At 40.2% G+C, this 24,325-nt stretch overlaps 1 protein-coding gene across 4 annotated transcripts in view; it reads right to left on the bottom strand.

Annotated features, from left to right (window-relative positions):
- The window catches only part of LOC110856326, a 71,883-nt gene extending 53,612 nt beyond the window's left edge, over positions 1-18,271 (bottom strand). Inside the window, exons 1-2 of one of the 4 annotated variants that reach the window (XR_004836234.1) lie at positions 16,876-18,271; positions 16,777-16,809 (exon numbers count right to left, since the gene is read on the bottom strand). The gene's annotated coding sequence lies outside the window, so the exon portion shown is untranslated. Of the gene's footprint in view, positions 1-5,774; positions 7,152-16,776 lie in introns of those variants that run through there. The other 3 variants (XR_004836233.1, XR_004836235.1, XM_022104811.2) reach the window with 3 other exon arrangements.
- Positions 18,272-24,325: the final 6,054 nt, after the last annotated feature.

Here is a 24,325-nt window from a genome sequence, read left to right as displayed (position 1 = left end):
ATAAACCCCTCACATTAATGTTAATGCCCCAACATATCCGTCCCCACGGCTTCCGCGGTCACTGTTTAAACCTGCTCATTTGTTTGCTATCGAAAAATAATAGATTGCCTTTGGAATTTCCTTCCCACAAGGGACATGCAACTTGATGACTTCATAAGAAAGAGTCACACTTGAAATTGCTTCATTACTCGTAATTGAGATATTGAATCTTTCACAATGCCTGGACTAATAGTGACTGGAGTTCAATAACAATATGTCCGAGACAACAATGCATTCGTGTCTCCCTGCGAATCTAAAGTTTTCACGAAACAATTTTTTTCCGAGACAGAATTCAATCTTGGACGCGATCTAAATTAACGATATGTCAGTTCAATGCATATGTAACATTTCGATGAGGAAGAAAACATGGCAAAAAAAGGACAGGAATTCCTGTCTCACCAACTTGTAAAACATGTTTATCACCCTAATTTGTCCCAATCTTACAGTTGAGATTCCTCTTTTAACGATGTTTTCGAAAAATATGCCCTCTGCAAATTTTAACCAGTTAATTTGAAACCTATGCATGCCTGACACTGTTTGTCATTTATTCGCAAAATGCACACTTGTAAGCAGACACTTCATCCTCAATCTCATTAAATCAGATATGCCATCAGACACCACAAATCCAACCCCCCACATTTCGTTCCATGATGTGATTTTGCATCGTGCAAATATAATGTGCAAAAAATACAAGTAGACAGAAAAACTCTGGTTTAAGCTGAGCTAATGTCATTCCTTTCTTCTTCCTCCCTTCCTTGCGGGTCTGATCTAGGGTTGAGATTACGTGGCTGAGATAAGATCATGAGCAGTGGCCGCGGAAGCCTGTGGATAGAGGGGCAATGTCCCCACGGTTGTTCAATGTCCGCATCATCTCCCCATCTTATATAAACCCGTCCCTCCCCGCATCCTACAATGTTAACGTCCCCACACCTTCCGCGGCCACTGATCACCAGTTTAAGATGTTGCTTCGTTAACAATAATGGATTTAAGTCGTGTCTTTCTTGTCTCGTCATTTATTTGCAAATCATGTACACAGAGAATCATCCAGCTTAAGGAAGGATAATTTTACTCATGGATTGGCATGAGACGAACTCTGGCTGACTACAAGTTTTCACACCATTCATTAACTTCTCAGATGGCAATTCAGAGAAAAAAGAAATACCACCAACGACTTCTTCAATCCACTGGAGACGAGGAATTGATCTCGCAATGAGATCTTGTAGTAATGCATGTAATTTCTTTCTTTCTTTGCGAGTGTGTGAAAACATTAATAGGGTTGAAGCAAAGTGTTCCTAAAACTGGATGGCAATGCACTTTTGAGTACTAAATTGCATCATTAAATCGCCCATGGGATAAAAATCATTGCTTTGGAATTCAATATACAGTACACTAGAAAAGACTATTTACATATTTAGATACTGTATGTATGCATATCAATTTCTGTTAACACAAATACTTAAATACCACGCCAGTAAATCCGGCGTCCGACCCTTCTCCATATTTGGAGGACGATGCAATAATTACATATTACATGGGTAGGTATTTCGTAATAATGTCCGTCCGTCCGTCCACCAATCTTGCCCACTGTTCTGTTTGTTTAGGTATGCATGCATTTTATTCTAGGCGTCGTGAGTCAGAGTCAGATGTGTGATTACTGAGAGGGAATCATTATCCTACAATAAATGGTGTGGTCGTCCGTCACCCGTCGTTTTACGGCGTACACCAGTGGCCGCGGAAGCTTGAGGGGACAAAGAGGGACAATGTCCCCACGGTTATTCGATCGCCCGCCCATCTTATATACATAAACCTCTCCCTCCCCCTATCCTCCAATGTTAATGTCCCCACAGCTTCCGCGGCCACTGCTGTCTACATCGTAAGGTAAAAGATTCACACAATAAATGCTGTACATAAATGCATAATTGGATTTGAGCAAGGTTACATTGCGCACCCATCCAAACTTAAACTTGATGGAGCTTCTAAGAGATAAGTGTTATATTTCTGACTGAAGAACAAACAAATTACAAATTTCGAAGGCCCTATCCCTCCCATCGTAAAAAGATACGAGGGGAAGAGAGAGAGAGAGAGAGAGAGTGACCTTTTCATTTAAGTAAGCAGCCTGGGAGGGATTCAATAACCCGTCCTTAATTACTCCCAAGATGTTCATACGCATTCTTCCAACTCTGCACACATTTGTAAATTTCCAACTTTTCTGAGGAGTGATACCTCTCTCGTACTTTTTCCTAATACGCCATATTCTCCGGAATGGTGATGCCGTGTAGAAAAGAGGATGAGGATCTATGCTCCATGATTTCATATACAAAGGCACCTTATACAATGTCCGTATGCCCCCTTAAATGCTGGAGAAAAGTGGTTTCCACACTGGAACAGAGCAGCCGTTGAGTTTTTGGAAATTGAAAGACATTAGCTTATTCCTTTCCTCCTCCTGCTGCTCCTCCTGCTCATCCCATTCTTTCATTTCATCGCATACATACATACATATTGTCTGAGTCAGGCGCCGCGGAAGGTGTGGGGACGTTTGGGGATGTTAAAATTGTAGGAATAGGGGAGGGCCGGGGTTTATTGGAGAATAACCGTGGGGACATTGTCCCTCTGTCCACACTCACCCTTCCGCGGCCACTGTATGTATCTCTTAACAAATGGAACATCTCATCAGTGACCGCGGAAGCCGTGGCGACATGTGGGGACATTAAAATTGTAGAATAGGGGGAGGGAGCGGTTTATATAAGATGGGGAGATGATGGGGATATGGAAGAACTAGAACAAATATTGCCCCTATGTCCCCACACCCTTCCGCGGCCACTGATTCTGAACAAACGGTGCAACACCCACCACCCACCCGCTCAAAAGTCGGATATCCTACTCTTGCTGGAAATAGAATTACGAAACATTTTATACACTTATTTACATTCTGGGGAGGACCTACGTAGTGCAATCTTTACCCAACCAACAAACCGAGGAAGCGATGCATGCTTTATATTTTTTAAGTGGAGCCGAAACGAAACCCAGAGTGGAAAGTATTTCAACCCAAAATGGGTAGTTGTCTTGCCTCAATAGTTTAAAAGTCAACAGAACAGTGGAAAGTTTTCGGTCGGAAATAAAATAAAACTCAACGTACCACCACAGAAAGAGTACAACAAACTGAGAGTTCAGTGGCCGCGGAAGGGTGACAATGTCCCCACGATTATTCCATCATCTGCCCATCTTAAGTATATAAACCCCTTTCTTCCCCTATCCTACAATGTTAATATCCCCCGATGTCCCCCACACCTTCCGCGGCCCCTGACCGACACCACATTATCCGCCTAACCCACCAAACCAACCAACAATATTTAACTTTCCCCTACTTTACACTTTACAGCTCGGTTTTATTCCAGGCCGGGTAATATTTAGGAAGAGGCGAATATATACACAAGTAGTAAATATGTACTACGTTCACTTTATTTATACAGCTTTGTTCCTCTTCTTCTTCCTTGTCCCAGTTCAGTCAGAACAGACCAGAGAACAATCAACCGTCAGTTTCAGAGAGCAACAAAAGTCCAAGTATCAAAAGCCCTATCATCATCATCATCACAAGAGCTTTAATCAATATTAAATACTGCGGCCTTGTGCATACTTATCATCAAACGGACTGAAGAGATTCGTAGAAAATAAGCTAACCAACCAGACTGAAATAAAATATACAATGCGGCGGCTACTGTTTTTAGTTGTGTTGTTTTCGTATTCCGCTCAAGAGAAAGTTTAGTGTAACAGTTTACTTTTGCACCCTTCTCCAGATTTCATAGAGGAACAGTGGCCGCGGAAGCTGTATGGGGACATCTGGGGACATTAAAATATACAATGCGGCGACTATTCCTTTTCGTATTCTGCTCAAGAGAAAGTTTAGTGTAACAGTTTACTTTTGCACCCTTCTCTAGATTCCATAGAGAAACAGTGGCCGCGGAAGGGTGTGGACAGAGGGGCAATTTATGCGATGTCAGCATCATCTCCCCATGTTATACAAAAACTGGTATTAAATCATTACCTACCGGAGTACATATGCGACACTGATATTAACCGGAATTCCCGTTCAGTAATGTTATGGTAATGAAAAATTTACCACTCAGGAACAATTTACTACCAATCCGGTAGGAAATTATTACCAGATCAGTACCAGCACGGAGTATCTAGTTAGCAGATTTTTAACAGTGTACAAACCCCTCCCTCCCCTCTCTTACAATTTTAATGTCCCTACGCCTTCCGCGGCCACTGTTTCACAGGAGGAACAAAACAACACGAAGCAGAATGGATGGAAATCTTTCTCTTTGGTCTTGAATTAGAGGAGTCATCTCTTCAACTCAACTCAATTCTCTGTCTGACCTAGCACGCCATCACCAGCGTGGAAGGACTTCTGCGTTTGACGTATTTCATATTCTGCATGGGCACCATAGTTTTATGGATTCTGGTTATTTGTATGTATGTACATACGTACTGCTCAATCTGGTGGCGATTTTCTACTGCATTGACTGCACCACGACGACCACGACCAAATAAATAGGAAAGAAGGAATGGTCACAAGTCAAAAGAATAAATGGTTATAAACGAATGTAACCAAGGGGCGAGACCTGAGTCTTAACTTTGAAATCGTCGTCCCCATAGAACTTAGGAAAAAACGCATGTCCAAATTCGCAGTCGTTCAAGTCTTATCGGACGGACAGACTTACAAACGCATGTAACCAAAGGGTGAAACCCGAGACGGTCTGACCTTCGACCTCGTCGTCCCCATAAAAATGAGAAACACGTTGCAACAAAAACCTCATGTCCAAATTCGCATTGGTTCAAGTCTTATCGGACGGACAGACAGATGTAACAATCTTATAAAGGGGCTTCACTCCTTAATATCTAAAACAAACCAAATTCTGAAATATGAATGCTACACATTCCCTATTGGAATTGGAAAGAGAGAAATGACTCCGGAAAAAGAATAAGCTTCTACCATTCAGATTTGGTCGACTCGTTTCTGAAAACTAAACCAGTTCAGAAAATTGCTTGACTAATATAATATTCATCAGGATTGGTTGACTGCCACGCAATGATTTCAACTTAGGATTACTTGGTCCCCACAACTTTCTCTCCTCTTCTAAATATGTATCGAGTAACGTTCCCCTTACATAAATAAGGAGGCTCAAGTACACATCTTACAAAGTTTGGAGATAAACTTCACCCCGGTTTAATGCTCACTTGCATAAGAAGAAGAAGAAGAAATATGTAAGTAAGCATATAACAAATTTTTAGACGCTCTGTCCGACCGTCCCACATCCATCCGCGAGTGAGATACATATAAATTAACTATTTACTCACTCACAACAAGTAAGAGACGTCAATCACCGTGTTCTTCGGATGTCTGTTTCAGTGGCGGCGGAAGTTGGGGGGGGGGACATGTGGGGACATAACCATTTGGTGATAAGAGGAGGGCTTTATTAACAAGGAGAAAATAGGATATATTTCTGAATCTTTTGGGGAAGATAAAATTTTTCTGACAAAATGTCCCCCTGTCCCCCTCCTCCTTCCGCGGCCACTCCTCTCCTCTCTTTAATACTAAACCACGTAGAACAAATTCATGAAAGATTTCATACTTTGCATAAGAGTCCAACTTTTCATGAACTGATTGCTTCATGAATGATAAATACAAATAGGTGAAAGTTATTCTCAAAATTTTGAAACTTGGTTATTCTTACACTTTGCAATTATCCATTTAACGAGCCCCTCTGTTATCCTGAAGCCCGAATACTAACCAGTCGTCTGGTTAATGTTTATCGCGTGAAAACTTTCACTAGCAGGTTCAAAATATGTTTTGAAACTCACTCTAAGGTCAAAATAGGTTATTCGTCGAATTGAAAACTGTGTGAGGCCGAAAATGACTTTGTTTACAGTCGATTGGCTTCTTTGCCACGTTGAAATATGATGAAATAAAATATCAGTTTTCACAAAAACAATTTCACTTCCTCGGGGCGAATGGGAACTTGGACTGGAATATTATTCACTTCGTCATACGAGAACCTGGGGCATGTATCACTCCGAGAACACAGAATCCTGGTCTCTCCAGCAGTAAAAATAACACAAATAAACTCGTATTTCCAGTAACCACACAATCCACCCTTCACAGTCGTCCAGCACTATTTATCCTCTCCTCCTCGTGACGATAACCAACCACCAGACGCACTTATGTATTTCTCGTTTCGCGTTACAAAAACAACATTAACGAAAAGAGTCAGAAATTGAGCCCCTGAGCGACCATCCTGATGCTGCAGCTACTTCTCCACTCACTTATGCGTTCGAATAAGTAGTCACATTAGCCTCTTTTTTCTAACTGCAATTGATAAAGGAGTCAGTCAGATAAGTGTGGACTGGACAATGATGAACTGCACCGTGACCCGAGATATGGTTTGAGAAATGAGTCACAGATTTCCTTTTACACACTTGGCTCACGGAAAAAGTGCAAGTTTGTCAATTTCCGCCGAGAAGAACACGACTACAGAGAAAGTGGTAATCTTACATCAAAGAACTAATTGGAGAGGGCAACCTTTCCCCTTAATTTTTAATGCTGCGGTACTTCTTCTTCTTCCCCTTTTCTCCCAGAAACTGTGTGCAGGAAGACGACTGAGGTGGATGAGAATGAGAAAATGTACGAGAACTACGATCACCACCACCAGGAAATTAAGTGCACCACCCTCGTACCTATTATACGATCTGTCCCTTTGCTAAAAAAACCGTGTACCGTGTGTGTGTTCTTGACTTTCACCAAGAGAAAGTGTAATTGGATCCTGCAATTGTCGTCGTACAGGATTGGAATCTCTCTCGAATCAGCTTTCACCACCCCAAAACCAAAAACCAAGCCAACTTTCTCTCCTATTTTGTCACAATGTTGTAGATTTCAAGGGCTAAATTGCACAGATTTTGGTGTCGTGTAAGTGAGAACTTTTTTTTGTTTGAGACAATATAATATTGTCGTATTGCAGGCAACCTGGGATTTGCTCTCTTTTTACTCCGATCCGTAAAAGAGAAGAAACGCGTGCAGCGACGGATGTTGAGTTGGGAAAGACTGGAGAGAAACTGAGCCAGCCAAGTTGGTTGTGGGTTCTCTGCTTCCAAAAAGTCCGATCCTCAATATGCACTGCAGTCTTCTCCTCTCTTGTGCCTTCATTTTCGTCTCACACACACAAAACAGAACGAGTTCAGCTCGTGAAGAAATGTGTGCAGGCCAGAAGAAGAGAAGAGAAAAGTCGTCACGGCATCATATACACGACACGACGCACTACTTTCTCTTTTGGTCAGTTCAGTCCTCAAGTGCAATTCAATGCATGGCTTTGGTAGGAAACGCGATACTTAACAATATCTACACCTTACCTTCGTACGGGCCAGGCAGGCAGGATTGTGGTCGTGGTGGTGGTCGTATAGCCAAAATTTCTGAGGAAGAAGAAAGAGCAATTTTCTTGCCTTGGGAGTCTTAACTTTCACCGTGCAGCAGGAAAGTTCACGTGTATTTATGTATATCGAAGAAGAAGCGATGCAAGTACTATTCTGTACTTCGCCACGAGCCAAATTCTTCCCCGAGTTTATCGTAAATTCCTGAATTCCTAAGTAAATGCAGTTCCAAAATGTATTACAAATTCATCCGGGAACATTACAATTCAAGCAACCCATACCCGCCCAGTGTGCACTTGGAAGTAATACATTCTTCATGAAAAGAACACACCTCCAATTCACCACGAGTGCGTTTAGTACGTTGCCTTATGAAGAAGAAAGTAGGAAGCACTTGTTGTGGAAACTTTGAGCCGACCAAACATCACGAATTTCCAGCAAGGGGAATAAGCTACACAAAAATAATAATGTCTCAACTGTTGGTAAAGTCAAGAGTAAACAATTCCAAACACTACGTGACCGCGGAACAATGTCCTCACGGTTGTTCGATGTCGGCATCTTATATAAACCCGTCCCTCCCCCCATCCTACAATGGCAATATCCCCACACCTTCCGCCGCCACTGGACCCCTACCTCCCCCTATGCTACAATGCTAACGTCCCCACGGCTTCCGCGGCCACTGAATAAATCTGACGAAATGAAAATAGCCGTGTCCAGTTTTTCTATAAATGCAAGTTTGAAACTCAAAAAATTAAGGGCCTATCCTACAATGTTAACGTCCCCACACCTTCCGCGGCCACTGGTACCCAGCAAGAAGGCGGGGTTCCAGGGTGTAAGAGAAAGGTGCAGAGGTGCATAATAACAACGCCGTTCCATTTCTGACTGCCTCTTATAATGGGTACGGTTATGGCGATACGTATGTAGCAGCAAAATCGAACCCAACTAACCAACCTGACCCTCCAACGAAAAACACGAACATTTGTATGTACCAGACTCACATCACATTATCCAATTCAACAAGGCAGCAGCATTACATTAGAGAGAACAAAGTGTAATGTAAGTGTTGAATGTGTTGGCAAAATGCAATTCGTTTCTGCCCTGCCTGCCTGCGTTTCTCCTGCTAAACGAGAAAAGAACATGAACACCGAGTATGCAAAAGAGTGAACAGAATTACATTACATTGCACACAGTGGCCGCGGAAGGGTGTGGGGGGACAGAGGGGCAATGTCCCCACGGTTATTCGATGTCCCCATCTTATATAAACCCCTCCCTCCCCCTAACCTACAATGTCAATCTCCCCACTTGTCCCCACCGCTTCCGCGGCCACTGATTATACACTACCCGAGAACTGAAGGTATTTTGTTGGCCCTATAAATATTAGAATTTACAATTTACTACTCCCAAACAACGCAGCCATTACATTATTACTTCCATCCACGATAACTTTCTCCTCCGACGATGATGATGTGTCGTCCTATTCGGATTATTATTGCTATTACCTGTTTGCATTTATGTAAATATACATACATGCATAAAGTCGTCGCATTTTGTTATATGGGCATGCACACAATTGAATTTGCCGAGGAAAACCAAGCTGCTGCTAATATGTCACATCACAATATTGATGGTATAAAGACGGCTTCTCCGACGAGATGATAAATGGGATATGAAAATTTTCTATTATGCCTTACTTTCCCCGGAATAGGATCATTACACGGGATTGAGTGATGGGGTAAAGAAAGAAAGAAGGAAAGTTTAGGTAGATACATATTTTTGTTCGAAGAGAGATATTAAAGGGGATGGCGCAATGTTGCATAAACGGTTGGTGGGGGAAGGAAATGTGTACTGTGGTGTTAAGGTGATCCTGAATATTGTTCAGCTTACTTTCTAATGTTACGTAATATGTACACTGTTACAAATCTGGTATTGATTTCCCGGTATTAAAATTATGCCGATCTGAAAAAACTCGCTAATTAATTTCTCGTTATTAAACTTGCTACCGATTGGTATTAAGATTATACCGCTCGCTCGGAAAAAACTTAGCAATATCTTCTGTTAGTTCAAGATTAATGTGCAGCAAAGTCCTCAAAATTTTGTAAAAGGTCAAATGGTCAAAATTGTTAATTGGCGTTGATAACTTGTTAACTTATCAGGTGAAAGTTGGAAAATAATGTATTTTTAAAGTCTAACCATGGGAAATAATCATCCCCCAAATTACCTTTCAGATTTTTTACTGCATATTAATTTTGAGCGAACAATAATAGCTATTCCTACACTGTATTACTTGTGAATACCGCTTGATATGATTTTACTCCTGGATTTCTAAGAGTGTACATATCCCATTACTTGGGGGTTTCTTCGCCTAAAAAAAGAAAGTAAAAGTAGGCACGATGGTGATGATGGCAAGGAGAAATTATTGTCCGTGTATAAATGGCAGTGGCACGACGACAGTGTTATAATGGATTATGGATTACTTGATGATGACTGATGAGATAAATGATGCCTGGATAGATACAGACAGAACACGGCGTATAGTAGATAGGAACCAATATTTACCAGCAAACCGTTTTATTTTACACCCGTTACTTGATTGGATTGAGTTTTTCCCTTCATTCATGTTCGTGTGTCAAAGTAAAAAATTTACAAAATTTAAACACCCTTTTTCTCCAACATTTCATTAGCCGGGGGCCATTAACTCATTTGCATTTATGTAGTTCAGCTGTTAAAAAAAGTGAGGTTGAGGTGTCAAATCCAAATTTGGTTTTGGCTGGACGGTGGTGTTATGCATGTACATATAAGCAACCCTCCTCATCACTTCCTTCCCTGCCTGCTTATCACCTCCGTCCTCCGACTACTTGGTCGGGGTAACTGTCTGTCAATCATTTTTTGATGTTGATAGTGAGATGAATGACGAATGCATCCCCGAAGCCAGCCCTCCACCGTCGTGTTAACTCTGAAAATTGTGAGAGGAGGAAAGGTGAAGGTGGATAAATATTGCAGTGACGACGAGAGAGAGAAATAGAACAGAAACAGACGCACCGTGCCACGTCATGTATGGTACGCAGTGGCCGCGGAAGCAGGTCCGCATGATCTCCCCATCTTATATAAACCATACCTGTTCAAAACATAAAATTTCATTCAAAAGTCAGTCATCCCGATTTCTTACTGAAGATTTTCATTCGCATTCAGTAATTTTGGTTCAAATTCATTTCATTTCATTTAATTTCACTTCATTCGACTTCATTTCTTACTTCCCCCCATGTAATCCCATGTATTTCCATGTATTATTTCCCATAGGGTGAAAAATGAAATGAGTGAGAAATCTTTCATTCACAGTCATTCATCTGAAATGACCAAATCTTTCAATAATTTTCATTCAAATGACCGGAAATCCATTTTCATTCACTATCATAGTTAGTCAAATGAATGAAAGTGAACAGGTATGATATAAACCCCTCCTTCCAACATCCTACAATGCATGTAAAAGTCCCCACGGCTTCCGTGGCCACTGACGGTGGTATGGTACCCCTGCCCAAAGTCCTGGGTAAATAGACAGATGCACAGGAAAAAGATGAACCAACATGAAATTTCTACGGAATGGTAGAGGAGAGAGAAGCAGGCACACATAAAATAAATAAACCCTTCACCTTTTCACCGTATTAGATGCAAATGAAATTTGGATGATGCACGAGTGAAGCTGGCTGGCTGGCCAGCATCTAATCTATTATCAGTCAGTCAGTACGTACATATATCTCGAATAATAATGGGTAAAAAGTTATGTATTTCATACAGATCGACCAATCAGACTACGCGTCCAGGACCGCTACCAGCAGCAGCAGTGACACTTGAGACTGAATGCAATCGCCAAGGGCTGAGAGAGCAAGTGGTGCATGTGCGGTTGAATGGGTAAGCTTTGATGAAACAATTAATGGAATAAATAGCTTTAAATATACTACGGACAAACGGAATAGATTGGACTTTTTGGGGGTAGCCGAAGTACTCTTCGTTAAATGTAGCGAGACAGTTGGATACGGGATTTTTGTGCGGCGCAAGTTTTTTCAAGGGGGGTCAATTGATACGGTTTCGCGGTGCAAAGAATTTAAATTAGTAGCCCACTTATATAGTTGTGCTATATAAAAATTAATGGAGAGTATGAATACGCATATGAATACAGTAGAATTATTTGTGCGTGTCACCTCATTTGCATATTTTGACGTATTCGCGAGAGACGCAGAGTTTATTCAAGATGGAAAACCCGTATCGGCGAAAATGGGCATAGTGAGATTTATGCAAATGAGGTGACTCGCACAAATAATTCCACTGTACTGTGTCTTACTTAGGCTTGTCACCTCATTTGCATAAATCTCACTATGCCCATTTTCTCCGATACGGGCTGAATAAACTCTATGCCTCTCCCAAATGCGTTAAAATATGCAAATGAGGTAGGTGTCACGCACAAATAATTCGAGTGTACATTCGATAGAATAAAGCAACTCCCGGCCTGGACTTTCGGACTATCTCGCTCTATTTTCTTTCACCATATTATCCTTTGTTTTGCGGCTGCTCTGAGGAGGGGAGGTTGTGTACTATCAACTCCCGGATTTCGATGCCCTTTGGATATGTTGTAGTGTCCCATGAATGTACAACAACCCTGAAGTGGTTTGATGCCATGGCCACATTTGCTCCCGCCACACCCACTCAAAGATGCCCAAAAATCGCTTTCACTCCAGCTTTCACTCATTCAAATCCTCGCCAAAAATCCAATTTTACTCCGATTTTGAAATTTCTTTCACCATTATACTCCCAGATAGTTGCTCTCTTATATCCAACATCAAATTCAACTGTTTGAAATTTTTAGTATTTTAAAAATTAAAAATTCTGAATTAGCATTGTTGTGGTAGTCAACAAAGCAAATTATGGCTGCGAAATAATCATCAAAAAAGTTGAGCTTGATGTTGGATATAAGAGAGCAACTATCTGGGAGTATAATGGTGAAAGCAATTTCAAAATCGGAGTAAAATTGGATTTTTGGCGAGGATTTGAATGAGTGAAAGCTAGAGTGAAAGCGATTTTTGGGCATCTTTGAGTGGGTGTGGCGGGAGCAAATGTGGCCATGGCATCAAACCACTTCAGGGTTGTTGTACATTCATGGGACACTACAACATATCCAAAGGGCATCGAAATCCGGGAGTTGATAGTACACAACCTCCCCTCCTGAGGGTACTTTGTTGGTCGGGAGAGTTGTGTGACAGTACTCCAGTCACCGCAGTTGGTCGACAGTAAATTATGGCCTTATTATTATCACTATCTATTATTTCGCATCCCTTTAAAATCCTATATATTACCCTCATTCATAACGCATAATAGTAGCATGTTTGATTAGGGGATATTATAATGTTTAATAGAAATTGGAGCATATGGACGATACCATTAAGTAAATCCTACTTCATTTCATCGTCATTATGGATTGATGGATATTTGTATCCGTTATATTATTATCCAACTAATAAGGGACGTCTCCCAACGGATGCTCTCCGATTTTGAGAAAACTAGTGTTAATCGATGACAAACTTAATTAGGATGACATTTGCGAAAGACACGATCTCCCAATGGGCACGTTTGGCGCAGATATTTGCATCCGAAGAGGAGAAAACGCACCTTAAAGTCGACAAATTTTACACTTTCCAAATTTACTGGGCGTTTTCTCCTCTTCGGATGCAAATATCTCGGCCAAACGTGCCCATTGGGAGATCGTGCCTTTTGCAAATTTCATGCTAATTAAATTTTTGATCTTTTGACACTAATTTTCCCAGAATCGGAGAGCATCCGCTGGGAGACCTCCCTTGTAAGCACCGTTGGGCAGCAGATTGGCTGGCCAATCGGGGTATATGACCCTTCCTAGAATTGCACCCAAACCACTACTTGAAACCACCTTGCCTTGGATATAAGCAAGGTAATAAAGTGATTAATTTCTTCTTTCTCCAGGTTGCGGAGATATCACGGAATAGTAGTAAAACAGGAAACCGGGACAAATGAGGTTCGTTCGCTCTACATACGGCATGCATGCGAGTGGTCATGGAGAGGAGATTGCATGAGTAATGTCGGTTCAGTTCGGGGTGATTGGCCCAACTAATTCAAAATTTTGGCTGAAATGCTGGAGAAATAAAGATGCATATATGATAGACTAATTAGGCAGGGAGGGTAATATGTATGCATGCAGTGGCCGCGGAAGGGTGTGGACAGAGGGGCAATGTCCTCACGGTTATTCGATGTCCCCATCTTACATAAACCCCTCCCTTCCCTTCTACCCTACAATGTTAATGTCCCCCCATGTCCCCACCGCTTCCGCGGCCACTGTATCTATGTGAGGTTAGTATGTAGAATTTTGGGCACTTTGGAATTCAAAACTCGTCGAAATTTGGCGTAATGAATTATTGCTTAGGTTTGATAAGGTCGGATAACAAGGTGCTAATAGCACGTGACCCGCTGCACATCACACTCGGGACACGTTTCTCCCGATAAAACGACCACAACAAGAACAAAAAACCGTATTCATTTCATTACATATTCTTTACCAAAATCCATTTTATTGCCGTAATTACACACACACACGTGAATGAGCCAGCTCTACTTGATAAATTGGGCCCAACAGTAGCCAAGTCAAGTTATGTGGCGAGTTTCTTTTTAATACATCCTGAGATAGATTCGGTCGGGAAAAATTAGTTTGTCAGCCCCGGTGTTTTATGGTGGCCATGTAAATTATATAGGAGAAAGAAACTGTGTGTGAAATGAAAAACTAAAGGTCTTGTTTAATATAAAATAAAATCTACAACTTGAGAATTATGACCCGCAGTCCATTCAATTTCATTCGTATTACTTCCTTCCTTCCGTGGGCTCTAAACCGTGGAGTTACGAAGGAAACGAACCAGTCGCCGCGGAAGGGTGTGTGGGGACAGAGGGACAATGTCCCACGGTTGTTTTGTTGGATGTCCCCATCATCCCCCCATGTTATATAAACCCGTCCCTTCCCTATCCTATAATGTTACTGTCCCCAGATATCCCCACACAGCTTCCGCCGCCAGTGATCGCACAATATATAAGTACATTCTTTGAAACTGTATCAGACCAAGTAAGTTACCAAAGTTGTATATTATCGCAACATAAATTCTGTGTATGTATATACATTAAAGGGCTTTAATGTATCGACATATCGACACAGCTTCCGCGGCCACTGAACGAACAATATATATACACACATTCTTTGAAACCGTATCAGATCAAAAAGTTGCATATTATTATCGCGACATGAATTATATATATGTATATGCATTAAAGGGTAAAAAGTTACATAATATGCACAATGCATTCTGTTACTTTCTTCTTACATAATAAAGTTTGTTTAACTTGAGTACATAGATATTTTATTTTTAACCTACTACCAAACCAACCACTTCCCACGAGGGAAGCAGATTATACTCCACCAACTTTGAGTAGGACCATGGAAAAATCCATTCTCCAAAGATTCTGCAGGAACTAAGGAACGTTTCAATCCAAGTTCGTCTCGTGTAACGTAAAATAAAATAAAATGGAGAGAAGAAAGGTAGACTAAGGGCTCGAGACAGCCTTCAGCAACAACAACCAACCGCAACCCTCAGGGCACTACCGGTTACTTTTTCTTCTTTACAAAGACCTTTTACAAACTTATTTTGTGCAACGAGACACAGAAAAATGGAGCTTAAATTTTAAAATGAAGTTAGCGGGAGAAATATTACCGCTTTTTCGTATTTGCATATTATGCAAAATTTGGCAATGACCTGTAACTGAATTTCCGCTAATTTATGCAACCCTTTCTTGGGGCTTAATAAACATACTGTTGCGTAGAAGAAGAAGGTTATGTAACATTCCTCCAGCTATTTAGTCAGTGGCCGCGGAACCTGAAAAGGGGACATCGGGGGACATTAAAATTGTAGAATAGGGGGAGGGAAGGGTTTATACAAGATGGGGAGATGATGCGGACATCGAACAACCGTGGGGACATTGTCCCTCTGTCCCCTCCCCACCCTCCGCGGCCACTGTACCCACGATGGCATGCTCGCCTTTAAAAACGCGAGGTCTAATCGTACCCTTGTTTTTGTAGTCACTCGGATGTAATTAATACATCGCCCAGTAAAATTTTATGCAAGTTTTCCTTCACCATTAGCTCATACCCTTTAGCCATCGCCTGCTACGTACAATCTGCATATTGTTTACTACTATTATCTCGACTTGGCCATTAAATTAGCAACATGACACCAACCAACAAAGTTCTTCCAGCAGGGAGCAAACGAGGCATCGCACCTTGTTTTTCTTACCCAGCGTAATGATAAGTCTGGAGAATTCATAATTTATGCGGGTATAGATAGACATACAAAATACGTAGAAAAGGAAGAAGATACCGACGGAGACATTGCGTGATATCGTCGGGGCCAACATTAAACCGAACCAAACTAGCAATTGGCATGATATGTACGGTATCAAATGTGATACTCGTCGTAAAATATTTGCAACCGGATTTTCAATATTCTGTTTGAGGAACTGAACTACACTCTTAGAAAAGTGGTAGTAAATCATTACTGTAAATATAGTATGTATATGACTCTATCGGTCCTGGTAATAACGTGCATTACCGGTTAGTAATGTCGTGGTAGTGAAACATTTACCACTCAGAAATAAACTATATATTACCAATCCGGTAAAAAGTTATTACCAAATCAGTCCCCGTACGGAATGAGTATGTGACTCCACCACATTTTTAACACCGGGTAATGTTATGTAATGCAAAAATTTACCACTCAGAAACAAATTATGTACTACTAATCCGGTAAGAAATTACTACCAAAGAAATACCAGTTCGGAGTATATATCTGACTCTACCAGATTTTTAACAGTGTAAATATGCTTCCGAACATTCTACATTAACTTCTCCGCTTAGGAACGAACGGGAATAATAAAGGAAGACGGCACGAATAATGGGATCAATTGATGTGTATATTCACAAATTCCAGAAAACACTGTCAACTTTACAAGGAAAAGTGCACACTCTTAGGAAACTGGTATAAAATTATTACCACTGACCAGAGTATATATGACTCTACCGGTAATACGGTTCAGGAGGTAATGAAAAATTTACCACGTATTTAGAAACAAACTACCTACTACCATTCCGGTAGGAAATTACTACCAAATCAATACCACTACGTAAATATGTCACTGTACCGCATTTTTTACAGTGTCCAGTTATTTTTACGCACAAAAATAGAACAAATAGTTAATACCTACCTTTAATTTTGCTGAATGTTCTTATTCTTCCTTCTGAAAGGTTTGAGTCATAAAGTTGAGAAAAATTAATGCGAATTCCTTCCAAATTCTTGAACTCACTTTATCCCAACCAGACTTATATAATTCTTCCCTGGAAAAAGAACTATTCCACAGCACAGTTTATCTTTTATTACGTACAGCACATAGTTTACACAATTCTTCAACAAAGAATGTGGTTGAGTTCACCAAAAACGAAAAGTTTTCGGGGTCAGACGAAACGAAACGAATAGGTAAGCTATTTGTGCCGATAAAAACTATCCAAACTCGAATTTATAAGATTACTTAACACGAGGAGGGAACAGGTATGTATGTAAATATGCAAATACGTAAAATGTAAGGTTAGGGCAGTCAGTCAATGTCGAGCCTTATAAATGCGGTCGACTTGATGGTTTTTTCGCTAAATGATTGTCTAATCACTCGCCACGCCACGTAAAATTTTTTCATAAACAACGCGACCATGCACCTTTTTTACAGAGTCTTCCACACAAAAATTCCGTCTTGAAGATAAACCCACAGCACAAAACTTAGCGATCAAACGAACATGTTTTAAAACCAAACCACACTAAAACCAAAATTCTTGCCGAATTCTTCCCCCCTTAAAAAAAATAAATAAGGTTGGTTCACTTTGTTGCATTTGGTGTAAATTTCCAAAACATTCTGTATCTTTTTCTCTCCCTACTTTACAAACAAAAACACATCTGGTCCTCTGGTCTACCATGCAGTTGAACAAACATGTAAAATATTTTACACTTTACGTTACTTTACATTAACCAACAACCACTTATGACTTGTGGTAGTTTATCATGAATTTTAGAGCGTCTTTAAAAAAAATAATTTGACCATTTATGTTAAAAAATGATGATGTTTAAAAACTTAACCGACCAACGAAAACTGGTTAAGTTAAAGGGTGTCGTAATGTAGTAACGTGTATTAAAGTAAAGAATTCTAAGCCGGATCCGTCCAGATTGTGAAGTTCGAGAATGAAGCTTTTGTAATGATCCATCCAACACACTGGATTGTCGACTGACTTGTTTTCTTCGAGACTATTCATCTCATCATCAAGAAGTCAGGCAGTGCATCCAGTATGTACTGTACATGTATGCATCTCACTTATTTTATGTGCATGCATACATGCTTTACCACCAGACCACGAATGAATATCACTACACATTACAAACTTATTCACCCCTTTTTAACCAACCATGGACGACTTGGTGAATATAAGGACACCTCTGTTAACAGACTTATTACTCGGTTACACGCTTATATTCCGATTCAACACTTACTCACTCACTGAGCGTTTTTCTGGAAATTCTTCATGTAACCATTCAGAGAAAAAGTTTTTTAGGCTCGATTTTGCCCCGTTTTGGGGAAGTTTTTTGCCTTTATACGAATCTTTTAAGTGTAGGAGAGGGTAAGCTTTAAGAGAGGTCTGAATTCGTGACCATGTTGTCCATCCATTCTATTATTACAGATATTTTACTACCGTCCGTGGTATTACATAGGGCGGTATGCGGGGCAATAAGTATTGGAAGATGCAGTAGATTTTTACGAAATGCAGGTAGTACTGTCGCTCCAATGGCTTCTTGTATTCCTTTGTGAGCGAGGGATTTTCACCATGCTAAGGAACATTACGACATGGTCAGTAGTCGGGTAACAAAACTGCTTGAGGAAAGAATTGGTGTGTATACCTACCAAGATATTGACTAAAGTGGAGTCAAGTCCAGATTCTTATAAATGCTGGATGTATGTACAGAAGTGTTTTTATGCAGGAGTAGGAAAAGATGCGATCTGGACTTGCAACAGAAGTTTGGATGGAGGGTGCTTATTCCCTCCTGCTCATTCGTCTTATTCAATTCCATACATTGCATTTAAGCAAACCATCCATTGCTGCATACCATCAGCTCCAGCTCCAGGTTTCATTTATCGCCATGCATCCTCTATACATATTCCTCGCTAATGTGTAGATACACATTAGAAGACAACCTTGGTTGGTATATCTATTAAACTGCTTTTTGCCCTAGCACACGGGGAGAGAATCCTATGAAACCAACGAATGGGAAATTTTACCAAAGCAAAGCATTAAGGAAGAGAACAGAATGGAATACATATAACCGGCTCTAAATTAGCGGTGAGGATACGTACGTAGCTTAATATGAATGGATGAAGCTACAGCAGCAGATCTGGTATGCACTACTGACTTGACTCCTTTGCTACTTACCTACAAATGAGTGATATCACCTCAATTATTTGTGTCACATGCCTACCTTTTTTTATCCTCGTATGAGATTGATGACGCAACAGAGGTAAGTACTTCTTAACGAGGGAACAATGGACCAAATCAGGAATATGGATATGAGTAATCCGAAAATTTTACTTGAATCATTCAGCATTTTTTTGTGTTAAATGGACACATTTTTGGGATGGGGAAGTGATGTCATTACAAAATGATACTTGATAACAGTGGCCGTGGAAGCCGTGGGGACATTAATATTGTAGAATGGGGGAGGGAGGGGTTTATATAAGATGGGGAGATGATGCGGACATCGAACAACCGTGGGGACATTGTCCCTCTGGTTCCGCGGCCACTGTGTCATCATAAATGCATTCTGACTGGTCTATGTCTGTCTGATCGGTAGGTATTCAAGGTTGCTGCTACTCTTCGTTTCATCTCGTTGAGTGGTTTTGTCGTCTGCTGCGGGTAAATAAATGTAGCTACATAAGTGACGTTATGATTTTCATTGCGTAGTGGCGTGGCGTGGGTTTGAATTATCTTTGATTGAATTTCCATTCTGTTAGATCAACTAGAATGAGTAAAACTGAATTCGAGTCAATGTCAATTTTGAGCAGATTTCATAACATCGCAACCCTACGTACGTAACACCGTCGTCTTGCATAAGTTGTCGTTGTTACAAAAGGGTGAAAAGTCGTCATCGTCGTTTCGTCGTCAAGGTGGAGGGGATCGTTAGTAGGATAAGTTTTGCATAAAAAGTCGCTAGAGTTTTAAGAGAAATGTGGATATGTACGTACGCATTCAAAAGAATGAGCTGCCGTAAATATGCATTTGCCTGGCATGGGGTAGAAATGTGACGACGACTTAACTCAAAACTTTGAATCAAACCTTTAAGAATTTGTTTTAACGATGTTTTTGACTCAAAGAATGCATTTATCGGGACATTTTTAGCCTTCTGAGAATGGGCATTGTGTATTCGGGCTTAAAAGTTATATGCGCGCAGTTAACTAGTCAGAAAGTTATTGTGATATAAATATTTTGCTGGATGGAAGGAGCTTGTCGATGTGATTACGGATACATTGTTAGTCGACCGAGAATTTAAGTTATCCTATTAGAATAAGCGTTCTACATATACTAATTCCTATAAATACGTAAATAGGTAGTCAAGTAAAACAGGATTACCGCTACATACACGTGTAGAAACGTATTAAATTCAAAATAGGAGTTTAAGATGTAAGCCATGCCGTAAAATATGTTAGGTTTATTCCCATTGTACATTTTTTGCGAATGTATTGATGTCGAAATCTTACTAGGAAGTGAAAAATGGATGATTTGTGATGCAACCGTATTCATACATGCCGATGGGCCATGATAATACAACAAATTTCCTTTCAGACGTACTATTTATACGAATAAAGAAACGAGATCGACGAAAAATACAAATTGAACCATGAATGTAAATACTATAGGGATTGGCCAACTTATATCTTAACCAGTAGATTCACGAGAGACAGACTGTGCATCTGATTCCATCTAGCGTTATAAAGGAGATTTTATTTTATTTCGACAAAGGGGATACCCGCAAAATACGTAACTCTGAAATGGTGAAAAATTTAACAATACTTGTATCGGTTTGATTTATTTTATAAATTGATTAATTGCGTTGCAATGTTTTTAAACTAATTTATAATAACATTATGCAAGTGTATGCATATTTGTGTCACGCTGTGGCTGGATGGGTCATCATCCAGCACCATGATGGGGCTGTCATAAACCTTTGCAGAGTTAGGCCTTTGTGTTGCATAACTTGGTGCCTGGACCCCGTGTTTTTGAGAATTAGCATAGTTACAAATATATCACTTGTAGTCACCCCCACATAGGCTCCGGGTGACCATTACTGTAAGAATTGAGTACAGTATTGATTTTATGTGTACAAATATTGTGTTTGTCAGCTTTTTTTCAAATTATCGTTACAATTAATCTAAATACTGGCAAATACTACAATTTTGTTCATTTAAATTTAGCATTTTCTGAAATTATATTTTTGACAGAACTCAAATTGTCACATAACATGATCCGTGCCTGGGTGCAAATCGCGTTACGGTTTACCTCCGGGAATATCAATGTTCAGATATTTTAATTCCTTCGATCGTTGTAATAATTATGAATTTATGTACGAAAATTTATTTACTAAATTTTTAAATTTCCAAAAGCCCCCGATCGACTTCAGTAATGGTTGGATTTTGTAAGAGGTTTGGTGAACGACGAAAACTGGGGGAACAGTGATGCCTCCATGGTATGTTCATTGCATTTCGAGGTGGTATCTAGTAGTGTTGGCAATCGAAGTCGTTTATTTCCTAACGCTTTTTCCACCTATTGTGTGCAATCGAGCCCTAACCCGGATTCTCAGAATATGGAACTCTCGGTCCAAACTCGTAAGATTAACGAACATCATTTTTACATGAAACCCTATTGATCTTGGGATTAACCTAAGGATTTTTTAACAGCTCCACACATTCGAGAACGCGGATTTGTTTCTGACCACCTTATGGTTTGCTGCCCCAACTGTTATCATAAATTTGACAGTTACCACAACGAAATAAAGAACCACTTGGCTAGCCCATCAACAACCCAAGCTTCCCAATCCAACGTGACCTACAGTACTTAAATTTTAACACCCTGAAAGGCTAACAATGAGACTAAAGATAAATTTTAATATTCTAGGAAGGAAATCTGACACTCTGACGTCCCCACCAAGCACACCAAAACGACAAGTAAAACCAACGGTTGCCAGAGAATTATTTAGCTCCGCCGTCCCACAGCCAGCTAAGATTTACTCGAAACCAGCGTCCCAAGAAACCCTTACTATAAAGCTCGTGCAATTTTTTAAGGATCAGGTTTTACTTTTATGATAAACGAAAATTGTAAAATAAACCTCAAATTCGCCAACGTTTAAGTAAACACATTCTATTTAATGGGGACTGATTGTTTTAGTTATTCGTGAAATGTATTAACGCTTATTGTTAAAAATGATAGTTCTGTCAAGTATTGAGTTTATGTCGCTTTAGGTTGTACAAAACTTGAACTTAACTTTGTATTTCACAATACTTATTTCCAACCCCGCAGCACCTTTGAATATTCCTAAATTCTTTATAATAACTAATTACTCGGATAGAGGCACCAAATTCTACATAAAGCACTAAGTAATCGGGCACAAGCACCAAATCCTATAGAAGCACTATGTATTCGTATACCTGACACCAAATCGTGGCATGAGGCAACATCCCGCATAATCTCTCCCCATTCTGTCTCGCTCTCTTACCCATACAATTCCAATCCTTATAGTATTTACATTCATGAATTGAACTCATTCCTTGGTTGCATTACATTATTCGTTTTGCATTGCATGCACATGTGCCATTCGGAATGTAGAAGAGTTGAACTCTCATTTTAGAAGCAACAGTGGCCGCGGACAGGGGGGCAATGTCCCCACGGTTGTTCGATGTCCGCATCATCTCCCCATCTTATGTAAACCCTTCCCTCCCCTATCCTGCACTGTTAATGTCCCCACAGCTTCCTCGGCTGTCCGCATCATCTCCCCATCTTATATAAATCCCGGCCTCCCCTATCCCACAATGTTAACAATGTTAATGTCCCCACATGCCCCCACACCTTCCGCGGCCACTGTTTAGTTTAGAAGAAGAAGAAACCGATCTTTGCGTCTACGTCTTGGTTTTTGGTGTAAATGCAGCAGGACAAGGAGACTATTCAAGACCTTCATTGTCATTCAGATGAAGGCTTCATTCTCACAGTCACAATTCTCTACTTTCTTTTCTCAATTTCCCATAAAATGGAGATCACATATCCAACAACGAACCGTTAACTATTTCCATTCATTCGCTAGGAAGGAAAATCTTTCTTTAGCTGGCAACGTACAAATGCATTGTGCGTCTCTTGACACAATCGTATCACCCTCTTCGCTCGAGCCACAATGTTGCATGGCATAAAATTGGCCCGTTTTGGGCTTGGTTTGGAGAGTTGAATTGTAAAAAATAAGGTAGAATGGAGGTGTCTCAGCGGATGCTCTCAGATTTTTGGGAAATTAGTGTCAATTGATGACAAATTTAATTAGTATGAAATTTACAAAAGACACGATCTCCCAATGGGCACGTTTGGCCGAGATATTTGCATCCGAAGAAGAGAAAACGCGCAGTAAATTTGGAAAGTGTAAAATTTGTCGACTTTAAGGAGCGTTTTCTCCTCTTCGGATGCAAATATCTCTGCCAAACGTTCCCATTTGGAGGACACGTCTTTCGCAAATTTCATACTAATTAAATTTATAATCGATTAATAATAGTTTGCCCAAAATCTGAGAGCATCCGTTGAGAGACGTCCCTTGTAAGAGAAGCTAGTGACTGACAGTGTGTACGTATTCATATATTTGCAGGGGTTACATAACTAACAAATGCACGATTTAAAATTCAACTTTGCCCAAACCAGACCAAACCAAACCACTTATCCTTTCGGAGGGCACGCTTTGAGGGGCATGATTTCCTAAAAAAAACATGAGGCTTCTCAAACTCATGTGAAACCAAGATATGAAAGAACAATTTCATGCAGTTATAGTTTTCGACTTTGAAACTTTCTCTCACTTTGTGTCACCTTTGTCGTCTCTCTTGATCCGATATGACACGCGTGGGGGTGGCCTCCCCAATTCTCTCAACCTCAACTCAAGAAACCGTAATGGCAACACACTTGTGGAAGTGAGACGTATATAACAGTAAACGTAACATTTTAGATAAACTACGTACGTACCAAACTACGGCTTTATTCAAATGCATAAAGTGAAAGTAAATATGTATGCATGCGGTGTGTTATATGTGCACATATAGATTTATGGGAAACCAGTGGCCGCGGAAGCATCGGGACACAGAGAATAGAATTTCCAGAATAAAACTTTCAGAAAAAGTGGATTTTTCTGGATGTTTTTTTCACAAATTTTGGAATTTTTCCCAATATCAATCAATGTTAAAAAGTAAATTTTTCGTGTTTTTTTTTGTCAAAAAACTCAAAACTAGGAAACTGGTTGAAATAAATATTCCGTGTTTTATAGAAAATCATGAAAATTTTAATAGGTTGCTTCCAGGTGTAATTATGAAATCGATATCGTACACAAGAGAAATTTTGTTAAAAAAATCTGTAGTATGAAAGAGATTAATGTCACCACAGCTTCCGCGGCCACTGTATCTCCTAAACTAAACTTGAAATTCAAAATTT

This window comes from Folsomia candida, unplaced genomic scaffold (genome assembly GCF_002217175.1).
Source record: "Folsomia candida strain VU population unplaced genomic scaffold, ASM221717v1 Fcan01_Sc015, whole genome shotgun sequence".
In the NCBI taxonomy this organism is placed as follows: Eukaryota; Metazoa; Arthropoda; class Collembola; order Entomobryomorpha; family Isotomidae; genus Folsomia; species Folsomia candida.
Note: the sequence above shows the minus strand (reverse complement) of the source record. Positions and strands in the feature narration are given on the sequence as shown.